The sequence below is a fragment of the Arctopsyche grandis genome, chromosome 7 (genome assembly GCF_051622035.1).
Source record: "Arctopsyche grandis isolate Sample6627 chromosome 7, ASM5162203v2, whole genome shotgun sequence".
Taxonomy (NCBI): Eukaryota; Metazoa; Arthropoda; class Insecta; order Trichoptera; family Hydropsychidae; genus Arctopsyche; species Arctopsyche grandis.
In genome coordinates this window covers 29,246,979-29,254,908 of record NC_135361.1, presented here as the reverse complement: position 1 = coordinate 29,254,908, position 7,930 = coordinate 29,246,979, and the positions used below count along the sequence as shown (strand labels likewise).

Genomic DNA, 7,930 nt, shown 5'->3' with positions numbered 1-7,930 from the left:
AAAGATTATTTTTTTTAGTACTGATTTTTAATTTATTTTTTTATATTTATTCATAAACAAATCTTATCAATACAACATATCAACTCATATTTTTATTACAAATTTACATGATACCTATATTAATTTTTATATATTATATTTTCTATTGTATGGAATTCAGTATTTTATCGTTTTGTAAGTTTTTTTTTTTAATTTTCTTTATAAATAATGTGATGAGTTTATTAATGTTTGAAATTAAATAATTAATCATTTTTTTTTTAAATACAAAGCTTGTGACACGAGACCATTTTTCGACTCACTTAACATTAACTTAAACACTGCCAAGTATGCAATTGAATGTTTCGACTAATTTTAACCAATATTACGTAATACATAAGTACATATATATATATATATATATATATATATATATATATATATATATATATATATATATATTTATATATTTATATATATTTAGTGTATTTGAAATGTGCGCACAGTATCAACAACCACGAATTTCGCAATGTTTCTGTAATAATTAATCTAATTAGAATAATTAAAAGTGTATATTGTTAAATCGATTATATTTTTTTATTACATGTATTCCTTTCCGGTGAACATTTATTTTTTTTATCAACATATGTTTATTTTATTTTACAATTGTTAACGTTTTGCAAACGAAAAGAAGCTTAGTAATTTATTAAATAGTTAAATATCTAGATCGGCGTGTATTATGTCAATTAATATGAATATAAGAGTGTAAACAAAAAAAAAAAATTATATACATATATATATATTATTCTCGTCAATTTATTCCGTATTGTATTATATTATAAATAAATAAAAGTTTTTGCTATACGTTGTAAATAAATACTACGTTTAATATATAATATATACGCTTGTATAAATTACTGTTCTGTTTTATTTTAACGACATGAGTACATGTTATCTTTGTCGTTACTATGAAAAGCGTACATTTAATATATTTTTGTATAGAGATTGAAATATATGTTGTTGAAAGTTGCACAAATCTTTTAGAACTTAAGACCTTTTTGTATGTGTATGTGACGTTATTTTCACCGTAAACGATTTCTGGTTGGCACGTTTGTATATGCATAATGTTTTCAATGCCAAAGATGTTGATTTTGATGATCTATCAACGTTTACGATCATACATGTCGGTAGTGTTGCAATATTGAATCTGTAAAAACGATATGTGTGCGTAGTATTGTCGTTTTGGTCATCGATTTTGTAAGCGCTCACGATTGATTTTGATTTCACAACTTATGCTGTACAATTGATTGTTTTTAGTATTTGAAATGGTCTGTTAAATTGTATTAAGTTCTATTTTTGAATGCAGGGTAAATAAAATTTGACATTTTTATTTTTATTTCATTTTGTATCCGCTTATGTATCGATAAGTAATAAATGTCTTTGATTACAAAAGTTGTTTATTTTATTTGTTACATTACTGTTTATTTTGGAAGTGCGTGAATGTAGCTCTGCGATGGTTTCAGTGTCTAGAGCAGTGGTTCTCATTTGCGGCCACGATTTTGCTGCGTCCACCAACGTTTTATATAGTAATATTTCTAAAAATTATGAAATTACGAAGATTCAACAAAATTGATCAATTAATAACAACGTGGTGGAAAGAGTAGATAGTTTCAGATATCTTGGGTGCTATCTGGGTGAAATGTGTGAAAGTAAGCAAGAGCTGCATTCCTTGTATATTTTTTTTTGGTGCCATCTTATCAATTCCTGATAAATCATCACCAGTGATATTGCTGTTCTTCAGGTCATGTATGGGCATTACGGAATCATCACTCCGTCTCCAAAATTGTGAATCTCTCACATTCGGAACACCAATTCGTGAGGGTTTTTTCTCTTTAAACGCCTCTGCTGGTGAGTTGTGTCCAGTAGCTGCAAAGTTTCTATGTTAGGGTGACGGTGCAGTCTCAACTCGTGCCTCCCGGCGCATTCTCGGATGACTTCTTTTACTTTTTGGATTTTAAGTTCCTTGTGGATCTCTTCATTTATGACGAAGCGATATGCATCGGTGATAATCCTCAGAAACTGGTTTTGACATCTTTGCATTTTTTCGATGTTGGATGGCTTACTGCATCCCCACAGTTGTATGCCATATGTCCATATTGGCTTCACGATTGCCTGGTATATCAGTTTTTTGCAGTGTAGGTCTAATTTGGAGTGTCTTCCTATTAGCCAGTGCATTTCTCTCTGTTTCATTCGAATGTGTTCTATTTTTTTTTTTAATATGATGCTTCCAAGTAAGCCTTGAGTCAAGATGCAATCCTAAATATTGGACTGACAAAGCTCGTGGAACTTGGATTCCGTTTATGAAAGTCTGAATGCTGATACTATTTTGTCGCAGTACAAATGTGACCTGCATTGATTTTAGCTCGTTGAGTTTCATCTTCTAATCCTTGGTCCATTTGCTTATCTTATCCAGTGCACGCTGCAGGCATTCAAACGCTTCCGCTTGCGACTCGCTCGATGACATAATGACTGTGTCATCGGCAAATGTTCCAATGAATGTCTCTTCACTTGTCGGGATGTCAGCAGTGTATATCAGGTACAGTATAGGCCCTATCACGCTTCCCTGTGGTACTCCTGCAGAGGCTGTGAAAAAGTTAGAGAATGCCTCCTCATGAGAGACTGAATTTGCGTCTGGATAGGTATAATCCCAGTAATTTACAATAATTTCCAGGTAGTGACTTGCTGATTTTGTGGATAAGTCCTTCATGCCATACCCTGTCGAAGGCCTGTCAGATATCAAAATATCCTTCTGTAATAGAAGCATGGACCCTGATAGATGCCACCTGCAAAAAACTACAGGCCTTTGAGATGTGGACATACAGAAGGAAGCTGAGAATTTCATGGATGGCGCGTTGTACCAATATCGAGGTGCTAGCCCTGATGGGAAAGCATGTCGAAGTGCACCAAAGTGTGAAAAGGCGTAAATTGGAGTACTTTAGACATGCGGTGCGGAACGAGAAATACGATCTCCTGCGCCTAATAATCCAGGAGAAAATCGTAGGCCAACGCAGTCGGAAAACATCTTGGTTAAAGAATCTTCTCCAGTGGTACGGCCTCAGCACCCGAGCACTATTCCGAGCAGCCGTTGACAAATTACGAATGGGACATCTAGTTGCCGACGTTCTGGGAGGACATGGCACGTGAAGAAGAAGAACGAAATAGGAATATTTATAGGACTTGAAAATCCATTTTATAGTTTATGTTTGGATGAAATTAATGATGTGACAAAAACTAACCAACTTTTAGTATTTGAAAGATATTTTGATGTTGAAAAAGGTGAATTTTCATTAGACGTTTCCATAGAACTACCAATGCCAATTATGCGGCCACAGTAAAATCTCACGTGAGTACAACTGGTCTAGAATTCGTTCACTCATGCGATGATGTCATTCATGTTTTTCCCCAGGTGTGGGTTTGTGTTTCTAAAGGTCATTCATTTGAATGTTACAGTATATTTCTACAGTAGTACTAGTTGTTACAATGAAATAAAAGAATATTGCGTTGTTTTTGATTTAATTTTATTTACAGATTTTTGTTTTACACATTTTAAATATCTACGGAATTATATTATTCGGATTTCTTCGCTTGAATTGATGCCATCTTTCTAGCGGCGATAGCTCTCTGCGCCTGTGTTCTCTCGTCGAGCTCTTTCGACAGCTTAACATTCTCCCACGATTCTCTGAAACTTTCGGTAAAGTTTTTGTGTTTTACAGGACTGGTCTGCTGCTGTTGTGGCGGTGGAATATGTTTCGGTATTTTGAAAAACTCTCGAACGGCCGGTACTTTCAAAAATGAAACCTGCAACACGGAGAAGACGTTCGTCGATGCCCAATAGCACAAGATCGCCGCTGGAAATTGGGCTGAGAACGGCAGCATGAGGAAGGGCACAGCTCGGAATAGGTACTTGACCGTCTTCGCATTCTCGGTATTCATCTTACCGGTGTCGACGCCTAGTTCTATAGTAACTAAAAGAGTGAGGCTGGTAAAAACGGGCAAGCCATAGAATTGATCGGGTACTGTCAGGTCTGTGAACCAATAGAGACCGCCGTCTTTCATACTGTCGACGGGACAGTTAGCCATGCCGCGTAGTGCTAGAAAGAATGATATGAAGAATGGTGCTTGAGCGAAAGGTCCCAAGAAGTTCTTGAATGGGTTTAGATTCTTTTCCTTCATGAAGTTTGCTATTTCCGAAGCATAGCGTTGGGCTTCGATCTGGTCGCCGGCTTTCCTCGCCTCGCTGAATCTTTGTTGCAAGTGCATCACTTGCGGCATGGAGTTGTTGAAGTGGCCGATGTGGCGCTGGGTCATTATTACTATTGGGAATATGAGCGTGCGGATGCAGATGGTTCCGACGACGATGGTGCCCCACCAGGGTAGGTGATGAGAGACGTGAAGGTACTCCAGGCATTGTTGGGCCATGCCTGTTGGGGTCCAGCCAGCCAGGCCGAGGCTGGAGAGTGCGGGTTCGCCGGCTGTCTGGACTACTGTTGGGGCTATGTCGGTCCACTCTAGGTCGAGGGGCGTAGTCGCCGGGGGCTCCGAGGACAGGCCTCGGGCTGCGCAGGCCGGTAGGAGGAGTTGTCGGGATGGTTGGGGGGCCAACTGCAGCCCCCGCAGCCCCCCTACTGCCCTCAGAGGCCTCAGCCCCAGACGCGCTACCGCCAACATATCTACACTGACAGCGACAGGTTATATCACGCAGCTGTCATTGCAGTTGCCATATTAAAAAAAAAAAATGTTCTCATACGAAAAAAATTTAATTAAAATTTTGATTTAACCTTTGAAGGACGTAGCGTCGAGATCGAACGAGTGTCCCGAACCGGAGTTGAGTAAGACCCTAGTATTTAATTAATCAAAATATAGCTTTTCTCAATACAAATAGGTTCAATATATACATACAGTGGCGGACTGGCCATACAAGCGAACATGCCCGATGGCATGTGGGCCCCACTATCTGTTGGAAAATATGGGCCCTCAGTAAAATTAAATAACTTTTTAACTATTTCACGTGTGTAAAAATTTATAGGATATTGCACTTTGGGACCTAAAGTTTGGGTATTTCAACAAAACAAATTTCTTACGATATACAAAAACAACTAATACCGGCTTTAACAGACCAAGGATCGGTTAACTTTTTTTATTAGGCTCGAAATGTAAGTTTCAATATTTGCGTGGGCCCTTTTGCTGGGCCCATTTCCAACCTCAAGATTATGTATATACCAATACCTATGTAACAACTACCTACTGAAATAAAAATGGGAATAAACAAATTTCCGTGAATAATATAAACTGAATTGCTTAAAACAATTTTGATAGAACGATTCATCATCAACCTTCGATTTAAATTAACTTCATACTTTCAAAATAACATTTGATTATACTTCGACGATATAGTAAGATTTAAATACACAATTTTAACAGTTCAACAATTCAAACAGTTTCCGAATATAAAATCTATTCCTAATCTATGTAGGCACATCCATGTATAAAGAAATATACGATAGGGGCCCCCTCCCCAAAATCCAGATTTTCGATTAATTGAAAATATTATGCATTGTTTTCAGGGACGTAATTTGGGGGGGGGGGCATAGGGAGTACCCGACATTTCCTGTTCATACCTTACAGCAACATCCGTCAACGTATCGTATCCGTTTTTTTGGCCAACGTGGAAATATACACGTGAAATTACGTGCCATGAGTCTGCCGCTTTGCTGTTTTGGACCAATTATCGATAGTGACAGTTGACAGCTGTTCAATCTTTCGAAATGGTTTTGGCGCAAATATTTAAATTTTTTACGGAAATATTTAAAAAAAATTTGTCCATCATCCACAAGCTCCTTATACAGTGTCCAAAACTCTCCTTCGGTTTTTCTATTTTTTAACATGGGATGCACATCAAAACGCCTCCGTGCTTTTTTATTGCCTTCTTGAGCTTCTTCTTCCAACAACAACGCGATTATACATAATTTTTCGTTCGATAAACGCCGAAACATTTTTGCTGACTTGTATTCTGACGCGTAGCTACGAATGCACGTGTATGCATTCATATTGTAAGTACTCGACAATACGACAATATTTCGCCGTATCGTCATGGCCTGTAATGTATAAGTAAGCCGATTTTGCCTTGCACTTGGCCAAAGTGCTGTGAACGTGACGTGACCGCGACGTGTAGGTAGATATGAATAGAAATGTAATAAAATGACATATTTGAATCGGATTCGTGCATTGCTGAAGCCGTGCAGTGCTGTTAAGTATGAACAGACCTTTAATCATTTTATACATCAACATTAAGAAGTTTTAGTCCTATAGCATGTTTTTGACTGTTTTTGTATTAAAAAATAACGACAAGCATCAACATGCATAAGGTACATAGATAAGGCCAACAGGCGACTCAATAGCCACGCGCCAAATGCGACGAAAACAATAGCCTACGAAAATTTTGCTGTCTCTCTCTCGAATTGATTCATCGGTCAACAAGAATATGCAAGCGAGTCAAAAACATGACTTATCGCTACCGTCTTTAAATCATACTTTGGAACGTAGAAATGTATAAATGTATTTTTTAAGATGTTCCCCTTTTCTAAATAATACAAAATCTATTAAAATAAATTACTTGTAGTTCATTCTAGGAATACAAGAAATATAGGGTGTAAAGCTTTGAAACCACATAGTTATTACGAAAAACGTAAAAATCGGGGCACTTGCATAACCCACTTCGGTGATGGAGGGTTAATCAGGACTCAGGGCTCATTGGTATAGGAGGGGGGGGGGGGGGGGGGGGTGCTGAGACTAATTTTTTTAAAAATTTCTTATTTTCAACCTATTTGCACCTCGTTTTATTTTACCTACCTACCTAGTACCTACTTGAATAACAAAGCCTCTAGTAAAATATTTTAAGTGGACCAACTAATTTGGGATTTAGATACATAGAACGTGGCTAAATTATTGGCGTCAAGTCATTCATCGTGATATCAATATTGTTACGTACGCCGCGGATTAAGCGAATAGAATCCCAGAGACTGTGTGACCGTTCAAGGGTTATCTGTAACGGATATCTGTTAACGGATTAACTAAGTGCATACCGTGCGACTGGTATAAGTGGTTTCAAGGATTAGCGACAGGCTAAGTGGAGATAAGCTAAACAATGATTGCACTTCTCATACCGTGGGAATACATATCCGAATACGTGACTATACAGTATTTAAACAGATAAGACGTCCTGAGAGATCTATCCCTTATAAGGCGGTACGTAGGCGATATCATGTCATTCTGGACTGAGCACTGACAGTGCGTGTATCTCCTTAATCATCAATAAATGCTGTGATACGACTGTTGGCCTTTTACTAGAATCCTCCACCCACCCCTACGCAAAAATATCATATTAACATTGGTTAAATGTAATTTGGCATTATGAGGATATCAAGAAAGTTTGGTATCTTCTAACAATCCTGGAAATTTTCTGTCTTTTATTAAACATCTGGCAACTTATGATACACTTTTGGAATCATTGAAAGCCAAACATAGCAGGTTCTGTGACTTATGTTCATATCAAATGATTATGGACATATGATATGAACATATACAATTTTCGTGGAGCTTGGCGCACTTTAGGGCTTTGGCGCCCGGGTGTTCTGCACCCTCAAATAGCCCCGTAGAGCGGCCCTGAAGAGGATTATTTATAAGTTGTGTTGCATGTTATTTTTCCATTGTTAATTAGCATTTACCTGTTGATCTATAGTGCTTTGATTTGTAAGTTATGTTGTTTTTATTATATCATTATGCTATACATATATGTATGTATGTTAATTGCATGATTTTATATTTATTTCCGATTTCCTTAATCTTAATACTTAATTTGAGTTTTTCGCACGGTACTCAGTTCAAAATTTTGTTT

The 7,930-nt window shown here is 37.3% G+C and overlaps 1 pseudogene across 1 annotated transcript; it reads right to left on the bottom strand.

Moving 5' to 3' along the window:
• Positions 1-3,537: 3,537 nt before the first annotated feature.
• On the bottom strand, positions 3,538-4,754 carry LOC143914417 (mitochondrial inner membrane protein OXA1L pseudogene; annotated as a pseudogene). The gene has a single exon (XR_013260815.1). The product of XR_013260815.1 is annotated as a mitochondrial inner membrane protein OXA1L pseudogene (transcript).
• Positions 4,755-7,930: the final 3,176 nt, after the last annotated feature.